General features: G+C 46.5%; 1 protein-coding gene across 3 annotated transcripts in view; it reads left to right on the top strand.

Annotated features, from left to right (window-relative positions):
* Positions 1-7708: 7708 nt before the first annotated feature.
* Zbtb7c (zinc finger and BTB domain containing 7C) overlaps positions 7709-17972 on the top strand; it is a 319556-nt gene continuing 309292 nt past the window's right edge. The window contains exon 1 of one of the 3 annotated variants that reach the window (XM_063231711.1): positions 7709-7851. The gene's annotated coding sequence lies outside the window, so the exon portion shown is untranslated. Of the gene's footprint in view, positions 7924-17972 lie in introns of all 3 variants that reach the window. The other 2 variants (XM_063231714.1, XM_063231716.1) reach the window with 2 other exon arrangements.

The raw sequence follows: 17972 nt of genomic DNA on the forward strand, positions 1-17972 counted from the left end.
TAGACAGGGCACTGGGCCGAAGGAGACAGGAAATGTTCTGGGCTTTCAGACATTGTGTCATATGATTGTTTATTTGGGAAGAAGAAGCCACCCAAGGAGTGCTAATGCCCCTCACCACCTCCTGAGAGAAACTCAGTAGGTACACACGCCACTCACCCCACCACCCTACTCTGTGCACACAGGTGAGATGAGCTTGTCATAGCCAGAGCCTTGCTGTCTCCAGTGCCAGCGGAGGAGACCCAATTCTCCTGATGCTCTTGAGCAAATAATTCATGCATAGAATTTCAGTTTCCCCATCTATAAAATGAAGGAAACCTTCAGATTCCCCCTTGAGAACACAGAAGGAGAAGAACTGAAAAAATAAAAAGCCAGACCAGAACAGCTGTACCATATGGTGAGTGATTTCTGTCCTCATAACAACCATCCAGGCTTGAGAGCCCACAGTCACCGCCCTGCACTTTCTTCCCCTTCATAATAAACCACTAGCTGAGTCCTGTGACTCTTCAGACCTCCTAACAATCATCTATCACCTCCGGCCCACTGCACTGCCGCTGTCCTGTGCTGGGCCTGAGTTACTGTCATCTGAGCCAGGGCAGCAGCCTTCCCACCATCTTCCTGCTGCAAACCTCCTTGCCAATTGTTCTCACACTGTCTGCAGTGCCCCAGAGGTGGCAGTGGCTATTTCCTCTGGCTTTTGACATTGCTATTCCGTAATGCCTGTAAGTCTTTTCACCAGTGCTCTCTCTGCCTCCAACTGTTGTGTCAATGTAATGTTTCCCCGAGTTAATTATGTAACATGCTAGACCACGGCACCTCCAGGCTGCTTGCCCATTCTTTCCCCCTGGTGGTAGTCTGTAGAAGATATATTAATTTCTGTAGGACTGCCATATGAATTGCCACAAGTTTGGGGTCTTAACAGATGTATTTGCTTATAATTCTTGAAATCAGGAATCTGAAATCAAGGTGTCAGCAGGGCTGGCTCCTTCCCAAGGCTCTGAGTGAGAACCTTGTGGTTTCTGGAACACTGACCAATCCAAGGTGCTCTTTAACTTGGAGCTGCTTCACTCTAGTTGGCTTCCACATGGCCTTCTCCCCTTTGTTACTCTGTCTCCAGATTTCCCTTTCTTTTTAAGGCCACCACTCATTGGGTATAGGGCCCAATATAACCCAGCATGAATTTATCTTAACTTGGTTACATCTGTAAAGGCCAAATAATTTACAAATCACGTCACATTCACAAGTTTCAGATGGACATGAATTTGGGAAGATACTTTTTAATTCAGGTCACAGGGGTTTGATCAATACTGAAAAGAGGTGACATTCTAGAATAAATTTAATTATGGTCTAAAGAGTTTAAGAGAAGACATGGAAGGAATATGTGCTGTTTTGTGTTTATACAATTGCAGATGTTAAGTTTAACATGGCTGGAAACTGGGTGATTGCTCACATTTTCCTGCATATTTGGGTAAGACTTGCATTGAAGGCACTCATCAATAAAACACAAAAATCTTAGAGAAAGTTCTTGGGAGCTATGATTTAGGGGCAGATTATACCCTATCAAGTGGTATTTGGGAACAGCAGAGGCAGGAAGGGCGTGCCATTTCAACACAAATGAATTCTGAAAAGCCACGGCATTATGAACAAGAACAGAGTTGCTCTCTCCTCTCAAGGTGGAGATAGAAAATTAACAAGAGGTTGGTCCCATAGTGTGAAGAAAGAAAATGAAAAGATGGCTTTTGGAGTTGAACAGGAATAGATGGTGCTGGGCACTGTGAAGAATCTTTACCACAAGCTGATGATATGTATACAAGTAAGATGTAAAAACCTCTGCTCTATCCATTATTTTAAATCTTCATTAAGTCACTATACTTCACATGCGCCATGAATTTTGTAATGCATTATTTAAATCAAATTGTTCACATAGACAGACACTCTGTAACAAATATTTGTCTGGTGCCTAGCACATCCTGAATAAAAGCAGTCCTTTTCTCCTGCTAGCCTTGAGTAGGGTAAAGGCTCTCCATGGCAGGTTTAATCACATCCTCATAATTGCAAGCTCTGACCCAGTGCTTGGCTAGCTAATATAAATCAGTCCTTGTGGGGATATCACTCAGGAATTCTCATGGGGGAAGGGAGTAGGGAAAGGAGATAATATAATTTTTTTTTTTTTTTTTGGTACCAGGGATTGAACTCATGACTTTGCATTTACCAGGCAGGCACTTATACCACTGAGCTAAATCCCTGGCCCCAAGGAGACAATATAAATTAAAGGGTAAAAGAAAGGATTGATTTTTTGCATGATTTTTTGCAAAATTTTGAGGCAATTAGCAAATTTCTCTGATACTCAGATTTAGACTGAATCATCTCTGAGGGTGTTCTTTGAAGGTGTGTACATGGGTACACAATGGTTCTGTTTAACAATCACTCAATGAACAGTCAGAAGAATACATAGGTACCATTGCAACTCAGCCCCGGTGGGGAGGATCTTTAAGAAGGCTGGATTCAGGTCTCATTTGCCCTGGCCGGCTTAGCTGTTCAGCCATACCTGCAATATGGTCATCACTGAACATCTGTTGGTGACTACCCAAATACCCCAGGGTACTATTTTAAGTAGCTTGACTGACCAGAGCTTGGAAAAAATATATGTTAGGAGGGAGGAGAAAGGATTAAGGGACAATTCTTTCCTGAGGTTAGGGGTTCGTTGTCCTGTGAAGAGCCATCTCAAAGGTGTAAGAAAGCTGGGGAGCCAGGTTAGAAACAGGTGTATTATCAAGGGACCCACTCTAAAGTCTTGGATCTCTGGTTACTTTTCCCTAAAATACAGAGGAAGTCATATTTCATGCATGGTTTCAAGTTATCTAATGTTATATTCTAATTCCTTTGAGATATTTCTTTTTTATTAAATGTTACTAATATAGCCTTTGTGGGCCCTAGTATGGCAAACAAAAGAATAGGTATTATAGGAACATGGCTGGCACACACCAGCTTTTTCATAGGGTGCTCTAGGGGGAGCCACATCTTTCTGAGGGAGATGGTAACTAGTGTCCACGGTGAGGAGAGTTATGGTAAGCTGGAAATAGCAAAAGCCATCCTGGACACTGGAGAGGAATGCAAAAGGAATTGAAAGTAGAATTTCCATGCATGCCCACACAGTTTTCTAGGAAAGCTAGACCCTGGAAGACAATGGAAATTGTATGCTTAGGTGATACATACATGTTTAAAATTATACTGGTTATAGCTGCTGGGTTTGAAAATTTTAGATACCTTCTTTGGTCCTGTTAAAGAAGAACATTGTTCTAACGCTTATTAGATGGGTAAAAAAGATTAACTGAGATTACTACAATGAAGAATATTGCAAAAGGGGAAAGAGATGGGATTCAGCAAGGACAAATGAGAATTTATAGCCATGAAACAGAGTAAAAGGGTCAGTGGATAGATGGGAAATTATTCATAAGTGACATCCAAGGTTTTTTGCTAAACTGACCTAACTTGAGTGGTTGTTGCTAAAGATAGACCATAGGGCCCAGATATCAATGCTGAAATGATTTTCAACTTAGCAGGATTCTTACTACATCTGGATCAGGCACTGCAAAGGGAGGATCCAAAAGAGAGTCCTAGTTGACAAAAGGGATTCAAAAGTTTGATCAAGAAGAGAATTTTTGTCAACACACATGGGTCAGAAATGTAAAGCCATTAAAATAAGACATAAGTATTGATACCATTTATTTTTAATAGAAATACCTTCTCAAGAGATATAACAACTAAATGCGATATGTAATCCTGGGTTGGCTCCTGCCCAGAATTTAGTTTTCATTTTTACCATTAGTTCAACAGTTTAGATTAGATAATAGCGTCATATTGATGGTTGTATTCTCATTTTTGACTATTATGTTAGAGAATGTCTTTGTTGCTAGAAAACACAGAATTTGTCAGTAAAGGATTCTCATATTTTCAGGTTATTCTCAAAGGGCTTATAAAAAATTAATGTACATATACATATTTATATACAGCAGGATAAAACAAACATTACCTATGTTTAGCATTATCATTACCTAGGATAGCATTTACGTAATGCTATCCTTTGGGGAAACTTGATGAAAGTATGTGGAAATTCTTTATAACATCTTTGTAATTTTTCTGCAAATCTGAAGTTATTTCAAAATGAAGATTAAACTAGCAAAAAAGAGAAAAGTCACAAACTTAAAGGACTTTTCCTAGGAGGTGCGTATCAATGTAGATTGCGCTTCACCCAAATGGACTTACAGAAAGTATCATAGACCAGGGTTTCCTTAAATCTCTTCAGCTCTCATTTCGTAAAGCCTCTGTTCTTTTTCTCATCTAGAGCTAGCATTGCTGAGTTGAATGCTCCTGAACTGACTTCACAAACCTCTATTCAACTGTTCCTGGTCCCTGCTGCTACTCAGCATGGTCATTACTGATGCTGATAATATCAGATTTCTCATCTATACAATGGTCACACAAATGTATTGCATGGTTATCACCAATTACATATTGCAACCCATTTATGAATTCTTCTAGAAAACGCCCTGCAAATGTCAATTCCCCTTTTCTCCATGTCTTAAAGCGGCCTCTCAACATCCTGGAGAAAGAGGTAAACAAATACGATCCTCAGATAATTTCTTTACAATTTATTACAAGATCACAACATTTAAAGTTGGAAATGTATAATGTACCCAATAACATTGCTGCATGGTAACTCTTTCATAAATACTGTGCATGGAGCAACATTTGCCCACATGTCCTCTTATTTGACCATCCCACTGTTCATGCGGAATAAATAAGCAGGGCCCTATTATTACCCACCTTTCATAGATTTGGAAATGGAAACATTCAAGAGTTGAATGATGTGGTTTTCTAACTTGGCTGACAAGTAATAAATGAGTCTGGCAGTGAATCCTATTAAATTTTGGCAAACTGAAGTTTACTATTACACTTTTATTCAAACAAGTAAATTACAAATAATGCCTACAAAGTTCTTTGGATCGCTGCCCTTATGTGTAATCACACTTACTCCAAAATCATAAAATAACATTTTGCTCATTTGGCATATCTGTCTTTTAAGGAGAGCCTATTAGATGCTGAGCATGTGCTAGGTCCTCAGAATACTAAGATAAGAGGCTGAAACCTTATGGGGACAAAGCAATGAAACAAAATCTGCTTTCTTTAAAAATATTCTGTAGTACCCACTATTGCAGATCTATTTTCATCTTGATTGCTCTTAAATTTATAAAAGGTTTGCCTATAGGAATTAGGTTCAGAAACCTTGAGGCTTACTATGCAGAATATGATGGAGGCATCTGTCTGTAGCTCATGGCATGTCAAACTACTTGGTGATCTACAACCATGGAACACCTAAGAAAGCCAGAGAAAGGAGAAATTTTCCTATTCAGAGCCATTTCTAGCTTGGCAGCCATGTCCATTTTTCTCAAATAACATACACTTTCTGTGGCTGTATACAGAACTACATCCCTATGGCCTGCAGGTGTCTTGGCATTCCAGGGCTCAGGTCCCCCAGGTGCTCCCGAAATGTATCTCCAAGTTTGGCATGGAGCACAGCCAGATTTACGGCTTAGAAGCTTGGCCATTTCAGCTGGGTCAGCAGTACTTCATATCGAATAAAAGGAAGCGAGACAGACAACCTAATTTAGCAGGGAGACAGACAACCTAATTTGGGAAGGCAGTGGCTCCCAGGGCTACTTAAAGTAACGAATATTATTTTGCCACCCTGGAAGCACTAGCAACTTGGAAATCTGACATCTTGAGTCTGAAAATTTTTTGTTCCTACAACAGACTTCCCTAGACTTTCCACGGGCCATTGAACAGTTTGGATGTGGTGGTGATTCAAAAGTGAATGCTTGACAATCTACTTAGTTAGAAAGCCACATCTCTGGTACATTAAACCCCACGTTCCAGATTCCCTGTTCATATTTGTACCTAATTTCCCACTGTCAAATCCCATTCCAAGCATGTCTTCTCTTCTCTGCTCTTAAGGTGGTGTCTTGCAAAGCATATTTATTACTTGAATAGATGAAATGATGTTTTAAAATCCCAAAGACTAGACGCATTTAAGATCCTCAAGATCTTGAATCACACACACAGTGTGTGTGTGTGTGTGTGTGTGTGTGTGTGTGTATCTCTTAAAGGTTGTCACTGACTGTGACACTGATTCCAGAGTGAAAGATCCTGCCAGGCAGCCGCAGCACCACTACCCTTTCACTGGTTAGTGGCCAGATCTGGGGTCAGGCAAGCAGCGATTCATTTTCTCTCCTTTCCGGGGCAGCCCAATGAGCTGATAAATCAGCATAGGAGGTGTTGGAGAACAGTAAACTTCCTTGCGTCTGAGGGAGGAGGCCCAGGGAGGCTCCGCTGACTTGCAAGAATGCCGCTTCAGATACCGTGCCTGGGAGGCTAAGGGTTCACGTGGAAGTCAGATCACAGAAGGATGGGTTGCAAAGCCATCTCAAGTGTGCCCCGGCCCACTGGTGGCCCGAACGTATGCCTAAGCGTCGCTTAGCTCTCCGCGGCAGCTCCTGCTGTGCCTCCCGGGTCGGGCCTCGCCTTTCCTCGGATGGGCCCATTAAGTACCCATCACCAGGAGTCTCACAGACTCTTTAGGCGACAGTGCATCCTCGGGGGCGGGGCCTGGTGGGGTGGAGCGGAGCCAAAGCCTCCCTGTACCCGCCCCTTGGCTGGGTAGCGCAGTGATTGGATGCTTGGGAAGGCCAGGTGGGGAGGGACTGTGGGTCCCACCAGTTGCTGGCTAGCGGGTTTCAAAAGCTGGGAACGAGGGCCAACTAGGGATGTTGAGCGCCTGAGCCCAAGAGGCCTTCAGAGAGTTTGCCCGCAGTTTGGGCGCCCAGCAGTGCCGCAAGCCTGCGCTTTCTCATGTCGCTGAGGTCTTGTGCGCTCGCTGGAATCCTAAAAGCATTTGGGAAACTTGTCTCCCCTACTCTTTGCGCCCCACTTCGGGTGGGAAAGCAGTTGCTGAGTTGTTCGATTCCCACCCCCCCAGACTTTGTAAAAATAGCCGTACGCCGGGCAACTGAGCCAAGCCCTGCTGCACCGCCGCCCAAGGCCGGGTGTGCACCTAAAAATACCCCGCAGTTTGCAACTCGCGCTCGGGGTGCGGGCGGGTCCGGCTGGGCCGCAGAGGGCGTCTGGAGACCGGAAAAACGGTGGCCGCCTGGCCCCTCGCCTTGGCCGGGGCTGTCCCTTTAAATCCTGGAGGAGGCAAAGAGAAAAAAGGAAAGAAAGAAAAAAAGACTGGGAGCCCCGAGCGGCGGGTGGTTCTGCCCGGCCCCCCACTCCGCCCCCGCGCCGGGCAGGTCTCCCGCCCGAGTCCTCCTCAGGTCCCGCGCGCCCCCAGCAGCGCCGCCCACTCGCCACAGTTACTGTCAAAATAGAAATTAACGGAGCCGGGAGGAGGCTGGGACGCAGCAAGTGCATGTGTGGCAGGCAGGGTGCGGAGGGGGTTCCGCGGAGGGGGCGGGAGCGAGCGGGAGGCGACCGCACACATCCGGGCCCTTCGCCCCGTGCGCCCCCTGAGCCAGCGGCGCGGGCTTCGGGCGCGGGGCGCGGGGCTGACGGTCGCGGCGCGGGAGGCGGGGCGCGCGGAGGGCGGAGGCGCAGGCCGGGAAGGGAGGAGCTGCCCGCGCGCCCGCCGCCGCGGCTCGGCTCCACACCAGCCGGCGCAGCCCCGCCACGAGACTTCGATGACAGCGGCGCGGCTGGCGAGCGCGGGGACCGACCGACCGCAGTGGCGGAGGAGGACGCGAGGACCGCGGCCCGCGGCCAAGTGCGGGAGGCGCGCGGGGCCGGCGGCGCGCAGAGGTGAGCGGCTTCGCTCGCCAGGCTCGGGCACAGGCTGCCAGGGTCCCTCCCGCATCTCGGTCTCCGAAGCAGGTCGGGAGGTGCGGGGCGCCGGGAGGGCGGTCATGCATCCGCCGCGCAGGAAAGCGATCGCGGCGGCCGTTGCTAGGAGGCGGGCGGTCCGCGCGCCCCGGGGCGCCGGCGGGGGCAGGGGCGCCCTCAGCCCTCTGGGCAGAAGGCGGGGGGCTGCGGTGGCTATTCAGGGGCTCCTTGCGGCAGCCATGCAACCGGAGGAGGCGGAAGGAGGGAGAAGGAGGGAGTGAGGGGGAGAGCCAGAGGAGAGCGAGCCAGAGAGCGGGCGCCGCGCCTCCTGGCTGGCACCGCGGCCCGGAGCGAAGTGGCGCGCGGGGCTGGAAGGGAACTTCTGCGGCTCCTGCGGCCCCAGGCTCTGCGGCTCTTCTGGGCCTGGGTGGGGTGGGACTGTTGGCAGCCACAGGTGGTTTCTTCCAAAAGTTTTACCGCACTTCTGCGGGAAAGGCACGGGAGCGTTTTGGGGAGTGCAGGTTTTCTGGGACGTTGACACCCGTGTCTAGCAGTGTCTTTCCTTAAAGAATCGGGAAAGGGTTGGAAATGTACTGATCTCGCACTTAACTTTGAGGCTTGAGGGTTGCGTGGTGGTCTTATATCCAGGTAGCTTATAGACCGACCGGGTCTAAGATACTGGTTGCTGTCAAACTGAGAAGTTAGGTGAACTGGGCGTAAGCACACAATTCCTCCAAACCTCGGTCAAGTTAAGCCAAACCTTGCCCGGTACTTGTCGCCTGCGCGGGCTAGCGCAGGGCTCTTCCTAGTGACACTCACGGAACCGCGCGCGTCTTCATTGCTCACAGCGTGCGCATCTCTTGCTTGGTTGAAAGCGAATTGTCTCCAGCCTCTGCGCTGCTTTGTTATTCTGGCCGCTTGTCTAATTTCACTAGGAACAAGGCCAGGAGAAGCCAAAGAAAAGCGAAGCAGCAGCTTCCCCTACCTTTTGAAATCTGTCAAGCGGTGGGGAGGCTGGTACCCAAGCCCCGCGTCGATAGCGCGGGGTGGAGCTGGGAATGGGTGGCCTGTGCTGCCTTCCGGCAAGCTTTGCAGGCCTATTAGCAAGACTAGGGGTGGGATGGAGTTTCTGGAGCTTCTAGGGCAGAAAGAGGTATAGGGGTGGAAAGAGGTAACCTCTTAAAAGACGAAGATGTGCTGTGTCTTAGCGTTGGGAGAGGCTTGGGGGTTCGGTGGTTTGGCCCCTGTCCTCATTGCTAAATCCATGGCCGCGAGATAGAACCACCCCCGTAGGTACTGGGCTGAAAGAATTCATTAATCCCAGAGCATGTGTGTTACCTGGGTGTTACAAAACTGAATGAGGGTTGGAAAACACCCAGTCCGTCATTCTCCCTGGAAGTGCATGAACAGAAAAGATGCGCCCTGCTTTAAAGAAGATCACAGAATTTGGGGGCTGAAAGAGATCTTAAATACTACAAGCACTCATTTTACAGAGCAACAAGAAAGATGACCTGCCACAATGGTAAGAGGCCTGGGAAGACTAGAAATGACATTGGTATCCCAGGCCAGCCTGGAAAGTCAGCTGGGGAAGGACTCCTTGTAGGGTCTAAGGTGAGAAATGCAACCCCCAGCTCCCACGCACTTACCTAGTCCTTTGTAGATTCACGTTTTTGAGCTAATGTCCTATCCTGTGTCCTTGGCTTAACAAAACCAGGTCTGTCACTGCGAAGTCCAGTCTGACACTGTCCCAACTTTTCCTGCTCCCTCATTACCTTGAACCCTGTAGATTCCTTTGGTAACATAATGTAGCTTGATTAGCCAAGATGAATTTGCAGCTTGTCTCACTGAAGCACCCACTTTTCATAGGATGCCAGAACTCTATTTTCCTGGTAATTACGTTTTACAGATATTTTTGAAAGCCAGCCCAATTTTGGATCAATTACACTTGGACACGAATGCTGTGCTGTTGTAGATACCAAATGAGAAAGATGAGCAATTATCTGGGGGTGTTGGAAGAAATGTTGTTATGAGTATTTGACACAGCTATTAAGCATCAATGAGTGGGTTCTCAGTAAATGTTTTTTTCTCTGTATTTTATTGAACAAACAAAGTATCTTAATTAAAAAGAGCTGAGAGTTAGCCATGGAGATTTTAGCCACTTGTTTCTTACCAGTGTATATGGGAAGGGTAAGGAAGGAGTAGAAGGATAAACAGAATGATTAAGATAACTTTTTTTCTCAAAGCAAAATATTGTAAGGGAAATGCTTGGTCTTCTGTCTATGCTGTTATGTACAGTCCAGCAGAACCTTATTAAGTCAAAAGAGCTTTGGGTGTGGTATGTGTCAATCTGTATTAGTCTTGTGAGGGAGAATATTTTGTATATTATATTGCTTTGAAGGACACGAAGTATCAAGAATTCAAGGCTAATACAGGGCCACTGAGTATAATTCTTTTGCTCTTCTGAACAGATACTAGTTGATATCCTTGTAGCTATGCTTAGAGCTCTTGTACAAGAACCAAGATTTGGTATACCAATGACAATATAGTGTTACATTTTGATTGTTTCACTTCTGTCATATGCTAATCTCATCAGCATTTTCCACAAGCTGGATGGTTCAGCTGTTTATTCATCTTGTAGATAGAGAAACTGAGGCAGTGAGGGGAAAGTAGTCTTCCCTGAACTTCTCCCACTGCATTAACATATTGAGCATGCAGCATGAACTTCCTGGGCTGACCAGAGTGAGGTGATTCCCTAGTTGTGTTTCTGGACCCTCATTTCTTTTTCAACCCTGAAGTTACAGAGATGCATGGAGGAGTGGTAGGGTCACAGATACAGCTCATTAAAGTCCAGTCTGCAGGGCCTCTTGTTCCCCACCCCTGCTGAGAGTGGGCATCTGTCCTCCCTCTCCTACCAGGCTGTGGGAACTTGGGTGCTAAGGGACCGGCGGGCTGAGGCCGGGGAGGGACTGACTGTGGGATCTGCCTGTGAAGGACTGAAGGAGTTCAAGCTATTTATAACCCCTGGGAAGAAGAGACTCAAGGGTCTGGGATCATCAGTGGTACTGACTTCTCCCCAGGATGACTGTGTCCCACTGGGAAAAAACTTGCTTTGCATCCACACTGTTATGGACCTCAACCCATGTGGAGGGATTAGGATCAGTAGGCTTCTTGGAACATCAGCTGACCTGGGGGATTTAAGATACAAGAATATCCTGAGGCCAGTGTGTGCACTGTATGTCTGCCCTACTGCATGGTAGGAGATAGACCTCAGAAATCTGCCCCCCCCCCCCCCGCGCGCACAATTTAAGAACCTGCTAAAGTGAGCACAGTTGGTCTTTCTGAATAATGATAAGAGTTCCTCTCCTCCCTCAAGTAATGGGGATTGAACCAGGGAGCACCGAGCTAAATCTCCAGCTCTTATTTATTTATTTATTTTGTTGTGGTTCATGGTCTTCCTCAGTTAACCAAAAGGCCTCAAACTTTTGATCTTTTTTCCTCAGCCTCCCAAATAGGTGGGATTACAGGTGAGTTCTACCACCCCCAGCTGCCAACAGTTTTTACAGAGGAGATTCTGAAAGTGTCATGGTGCACTTTGACTCTAGCTGAGGCATTTTGCTGTAGGGCTGGAGGTTCGGGGCAAGCCTTCCTCCCCAGCTCTACTGCAGACCTGTTCCCCCCACCCCTGCCCCTGCTCACCCACTCTTCAAACTGACACCAAAGTCCTCTTTTGTCTTGGAGTAAATAATACCTGCCATGCCACGCTTTACAACTTATTCCTGAGATGGAACAGATTTTCCCCTGGCGGGGGGTGGGGTGTGGAGAAGGGAAGGGCTATTAGGGAGGAGGAAACCACAGTACTGGGCTATCTCTCTGCTTCCATTCTTGATCCTCAGTATGAACCGATCTGCCCATCAGAATTGATCTGCTCCCAGCTGGTTTTACCAGGGGGAAAAGATTGAAGGAGTGGCCCTGGATGGAGAGGTGGGGTGGATGGCTGGGACAAGGGCGGCCTGGCGTGGCTGGCATAGGCACAAAAGCTTACCCTTGAGGACAGGGTTTGTGTGCTGCTGCGCTCCTTGTTCTTAGAGTATAGCACAAGGCCTGGGTACAAGATGTGTTTCAGAAGCAATCCGGCTAAACAGGGTGTACACGTGAACGGTGGTCAGACTGGGTTTGTTACAGTCACTTTACTCTGGGTACTGTGAAGCAGGTGTTGGGAGGACAAGAACAGCAGCAGAGAGTGGAAAAGTGATGCGGTGGGCACTGTGAGAGCCCTGGAGTCGGCTGACCGGCCTCTCCACATCACAGTGATGCTAGGAGCACGCCTCATAGATTCTGCATGAGGCCATTTAGTCCTTTTGTTTGGCTGCTGCGTGAGTCTAAACCACTACAGGCTGGTTTAGATTCACGCAGCAGCAGACAGTGTGAGTTCCTTCAGGAAGATGGGTCAGAACTCCCTTATGCTGCCCTGTGGCCAGCTCTGCCCTTCTGACCTTCCCCGCTCCTGCTCCCATGTCCCACACTCTTGGTGCCTTGTTTCTTGTACACCTGGGGTGCCTGTATTTCTTACAAGGCCAATTTCTTTGTCTGAAATGCTCTTTCCTCCAGTTTTCCCAGCTAGCTTCTTCTTGTCATTCAGGTCTCAACTGAAATGCCGCCTTACACTGTATTCTTTACTGGTTCTCCTCTTGTTTATCATCTGTTGTCTGCATCAGAATGTAAGCTCTGTGAGGCCAGAGCTTGTGTGATTTGCTCCCTGTTGTTTACTCAGCACAGTGCTGGGCACTTGGCAGTGCCCAAGTAGACAGCTGGTGAGGGAGTACTCCAATTGTACTGTTGAGGTGTGTGAAGGTGAATCAGCCAGAGGCCCTGCCCTGTGGATCTCTTTAGCCTAGACAGAAATAAAGCTACTTCATGTATATTTCGATGTATGGCAAGAAGGGAAGGTGGCATTCAAGTGCATGGCCCAGGAGGGCCTTTCTCAAGGCTGGTTTAGTTGTGTGTGTGTGTGTTTTGCAGATGTTATGAGTTCAGGAGTATTGGCAATTAACCCACTTCTAGGACTGAGGTTCTTCTAGCGTCTCCCTTTCTCTCTCCTTTCTCTCCTCCTCTTTTCCCTCTCTTCCTCCCTCTCTCCTCCTCACGCTGTTTATTTACTTCTTTGGTGGGCAGGAGTTCCAAGCACAATGCCATCCTTGGAGAGGCAGGAACGTTGTGTTTTTCCACCAGCGCCACTTGCTACTCGTTGGCAGCCTCCTCAACACAGCTGTGGACAGCTGTCTGCCAACGTGGATGCAGGGAGGTTTCTCCCCAAGGCCAGTGGGGTACACTCAGCCATCCAGGAGTGGGGAATTTCACTCGTGTTTCACACCCTGCTGATTTCCAAAGCCTGCTGAAATGGTGCCTATAAAAACAGATTCATGAAGAAATTAAAAAACTATTAGCATTCAGTTTACTGACTGCTTATTTTATGATTATAAAAACAGTAAGAATCATGATAGAAAAATTGGAAAATGTGGAAAAGTAAAAAATGAAAACAAAAATTTCTACAACACGGTAACTTTAATGTATTTCCTTCTAGTTTTTTTTTTCTATTCAGACAAATCTGCACAGAAGGACACACATAAAAATATAATTGGTGGTATACATTGTTTCCCTAAACTTTTAAAACCTGTGCCATCTTCCCTAAACAGAAAATTTCCTTTGGCAACCAGACACATTCCCACTATGCATTATCAATACCAGAAAAAAAAAAGTGTGAATTTTTTCACCTACTGCAAAGATTTCAGATGACTTTACCTTCTGCCTTCGATGAAGGGAAACTGCTGTCCTTTCTTGCTCCCCAGCTCACTCTGGGTATGTTTGGAGCTGTGCTCCCCACTGCCTGCTTCTCGGCATCATCATGGTAAGCACAGGGGTACATGGTGTAGTAAGTGCATTCTAGCACATTAATGGAAACATTTATCATGGATGTGTAACATCCCTTCACACAACACACCATACTTTATTTCACCATCGGTATTTATTAGCTAATCATTCTTTGACCTAAAAATAAGAGAAGCAGGAGTAGAAATATAAACTCATGTCAATCCATTTGTGTGTTTAGAGGACTACTCTTGCGAGAAAGTGCTCATTCCTTTAGGAGCCCAGTGACTTGGTTCTCGGGCCTACAAGAGTACCTGGTACATGAAGGGATAGGCGAACTAATTTTCTAAATGAATAAAATACACAGTCTTTCCTGTGGGAGGCGAGACCTTTATTAAACTTATCTATGTCCATATTGAGTCCTTCTGTGAGAGACCACTTGGCTGGGGACTGGGTTGTGAGGGGGGAGGACAGCAAGATATGCAGCACAGAAATGATTAACTGACTTAATTCTGATGAATTTTTGGCAGAAATGAGGTTTAGATAGAATCCTGGTATAAAGAACTAGAAGCTATGAATTCCCTAGAGACAGAAGCAGAGGGACCCATAAGGAAAGACATGGGTGGAGCCTCTAAGTGGAGTCTGGAGTGAGGGGGTGCAGCCCAAGCCAGGGAATGGCAAGATTCTTCAAACTGATACTTCTCCAGGGATCAGAACCGAGGCCAGCAGAAGGTATGTTCTTGGGATTGTGAGGCCCCTCTCTCTTCTGGGCCGGTGCCATTCCCAGCTGCAGATGAGGGTGTGGAGATTGAGAAGTTAAGGGATGATGAGGGGCACAGACTTGGAGTTAATCAGACCTAAATCCTATGGCTCAGCCTCTTTCTCTTGTCACTTTGGGCTCCTTGCTTAACCACTGTCAGTATTAGTTTCTTCATCTGCATAGCTCTGATAATCTTAACTTGAAAGGGTGGTTGTGAAAGCCAGATGCACTAACACTCACAAGCTCTTAGAAAAGCACCTGATGAAGAGTGAGAGACCCATGTGTGGGAAAGACTGAGGTATGGTGCTAAAGAAGGTCCAAGACTTTATTGTGTTCTTCCCTCTTCTTCCCAAGCTGCCACCTATCTTGGGGGATTAAATATCTGGTCTACAAGAACAATACTGGAACAAGGAAGGAACAAAGCATATATATATATATATATATATATATATATATATATATATAAATAGGCAGAAGTAATGACCCTAGTAGGGGAAGACCACTGCCTCTCTCCTTCCCTACCTCATATGAAGGGGATCAAGCACTTACTAAAGCCATGAACTTGATCTAGCCAGCACAGGCAGGAGAACACTACTTACTCCCTTATGCACCTGGGCACCTGGGCATCTTGCGGTAGAGAATATATGGCCATAGAATTGGGCAGGATGAGCCAGGTTAGTTGTGCAGCTTGGAAACTGAGTGAGGAAGCAGCACACTATAATGGGAATTTAATTTGAGTCATTTATACAATTTAAAATTTTCTAGTAGCTACATTAAAAAAATGTAAGAAAGGGTAAACTAGATTTTACTCAATCTATATTTACCTGGGATATCTAAAATATGATTTCAACATGGAACCCTCATCCTATTTCAATGCTCAGTAATCTCCCAAGGCTAATGGCTGCCATGCTACGCAGCCAGGGAGCTGGAGGAAGAGGTTTGGGAAGGTCAGTGTTGGGAGGACAAGGTCGGTGTTGGGGAGTACAAGGCTGCTTGGATGGGGAGGACTCCACAGGAGTGTGAGGAAAGCAGCTGCCACTCTGGAAGGAACACATACAAAAGTACTGAGTTAGGGAACATGCAAAGGGTAGTGAGACCTGACTTGTCTTGGCTCAGTGGTGGGCATATGGTGTGTTCCCAAGGGAGCCATTCTGTGTTCTCAGGCCTTTGTTTCCCCATCTGTAACACAAGGTTGGACTATCGCTAAAAGCTGTGTCTGCTCTGTGTTGTCTAGTTCCAGAGAGAAAGATAGGAAAGCCACTTCCAAGTGTGCAGAGGGTGTAGGTGGGGGTGGAGAGAGTTTTGGGGGGACAGGGAGAGCTTGGGAGCCACATTTTAAAATATTATCTTCAAAGTCCTGCTGGACAGCTTGTGCAGGGAGGCTCTCTAAGAATGGACAGTGTCCAGTCACCACTGCCGACCTGCTTTTTAGAAAGTGTGTTTTGGAGATGAGGCAGGAGCCATGTTATTTTAAAACAGTGACATGTTTTCATTATGTTGAAATTTTGGAGCTTCTTCTTGTTTTTAGGTCTTCGCAGAGGGCTGTGAATGGTAGCCATAAAAGATGGGAGAGGCTGACAGGAAATAATTAGTTCAAAAAAGGAATTTTTTCAGCTCTGTCATAAATGGGCACTGGGCCCATGCAGAGAGGATGTGGGGAAAGGGAAGGGCAGAGCAGCAGGTGTGTTTGGAGGGAAGGGTGTATCCCAGGGTATTTTTAGCTCCTGAAGTCAGAGGCACCACTGTGAGGAGGGACTTGGGCTTCATCTCCCCACTTCTGTAGGGAGAAGGAAGTTCCCCTTCTCTGTAAGGGCTATCCTTTAGGAAAAGATCACATAGCCACTCAGTAAGTAACTGGTTATCTCTACCTGGGGACCCCATCTCCCAGGCACGAGTGCTTGCCCAACACTGCAATTTCCAAATGAGAAAACTGAGGCTCAGAGGGGCCATACCCCTCTTGAAGGTCATCCCATAAGCTGTGCTGCCTCCCCCTGGGTCCGGCCACCTCAGTTTTGTCTCTGCTGATGACTCAGCAGGCTGACCTGAACCATTTTTAAATGAGAGTCTCTGTCTTCCTAAACTAGATTTTTAAAAATTACTTTTCCTCCATATTATTTGCTTTGAATTTTTAATTTTTTGAATAGGTCAACGCTTAAAGGGTTTAAAATTCAGAAGGTACAAAAGACTGTTTAAAGTGAAACATCTTTCTCTTATTGCTGTTACTTTGTTTACCTGAAGGCGACTAATGGTTTCTTTAGCTTACAGACATTTGGTGCATATATGCACTCCCCCCAAAATCCTCACATATGTGCATGTATGCTTGCATAAATGTGCATGTTTATTTCTAAATTTTAAAATCTAAATAGAAGGAGATCTGATGCATTGTATTTCACTTTCCACTTAGTATATCTTGGACACATCTACAATCTGATTGTATAGCTTGACAATTTGACTATCCCTGATATGTAGACATTTTGGTTTCCAGTCTTTTGCTGATAACAATACTCAGTGATTTTTTTTAAATGAAAGCCATCCTTGATTTTTCTGAATACAGGCAGATTTTTAACGCGACAGGTTTGCTGAGTTATTGTTCAGTTATTGTTAAGATATTTGAAAGAATAAAATTGCTTAATTGTTTAAGGAGTGAGCAGAATAAATAATTTTCAGCTGAACTTCCTGGAAAACAAATCATACAGTCAACTTTGACTTATTAGGCTAGTGTTTCTTATGCTCCAGCTGTGTGCTGGGCGGAGGTAGAGTGCAAAGGAGAAAAAGGCTTGAAGGGTGGCGCTCTCATTCTGGGGTGGGGTCTCATATTAGTTGGTGACTCTGATGGGAAGAGAGAACAGATGCAGCTTCGCCTTGGAAAAGCAGGGTAAAGCTATGCTGGGTGCAGCTCTGATCCAGGAAGAAAATGGCCGTCCCTGGAGGTAATGTTGGACCTCTTGAAGTGGAGGTGGAATGTAGGGTACCAGGCAGGGTTCTGAGGTGACTGTCTGGGATTTCTGGGCCACAGCTCATTTCACCATGTTACTGGTTTCCTTTGCTGCCCTTTACAGCCCCTCTCTATCTGTGGAGTGCTCTAAAGCGCAGAGTCTAGGGCCTGGCTCAGACAGGAGGACTGTGTGCTAAGTGTGTCTGTTCTGACCTCAGGGGGATCTGAAACTCCTCTTTATCCCACAACATCAAGGTTAGTTTCAGAGTCTAGGTGGATGGCTGGCCTAGACCTTTCACAGCAAATGGCATTTATGGTGGAGTGGCCCAGTAGACAGAGGGAGCTGTGGTCATCGGGGAGAAATCAACCCTGCTGTATGGAAGGAAATGTTCTTCCCCTGCCTGAGCTAGAGATTCCAGAGCTTGTCCCTGTGTCTATGCAGCTCTTTGTCTCCTTCTTAAAGGAATCCACTTCTCATGAATGCTGGCCCCAATCCTGGTAGCCTACGTTCTTGGGGAGTCCGAATGGTTTCTTAAGCAT

Source organism: Cavia porcellus, unplaced genomic scaffold (genome assembly GCF_034190915.1).
Source record: "Cavia porcellus strain 051 isolate PalLab524CR breed Dunkin Hartley unplaced genomic scaffold, mCavPor4.1 scaffold_20, whole genome shotgun sequence".
NCBI classification, from domain to species: domain Eukaryota; kingdom Metazoa; phylum Chordata; class Mammalia; order Rodentia; family Caviidae; genus Cavia; species Cavia porcellus.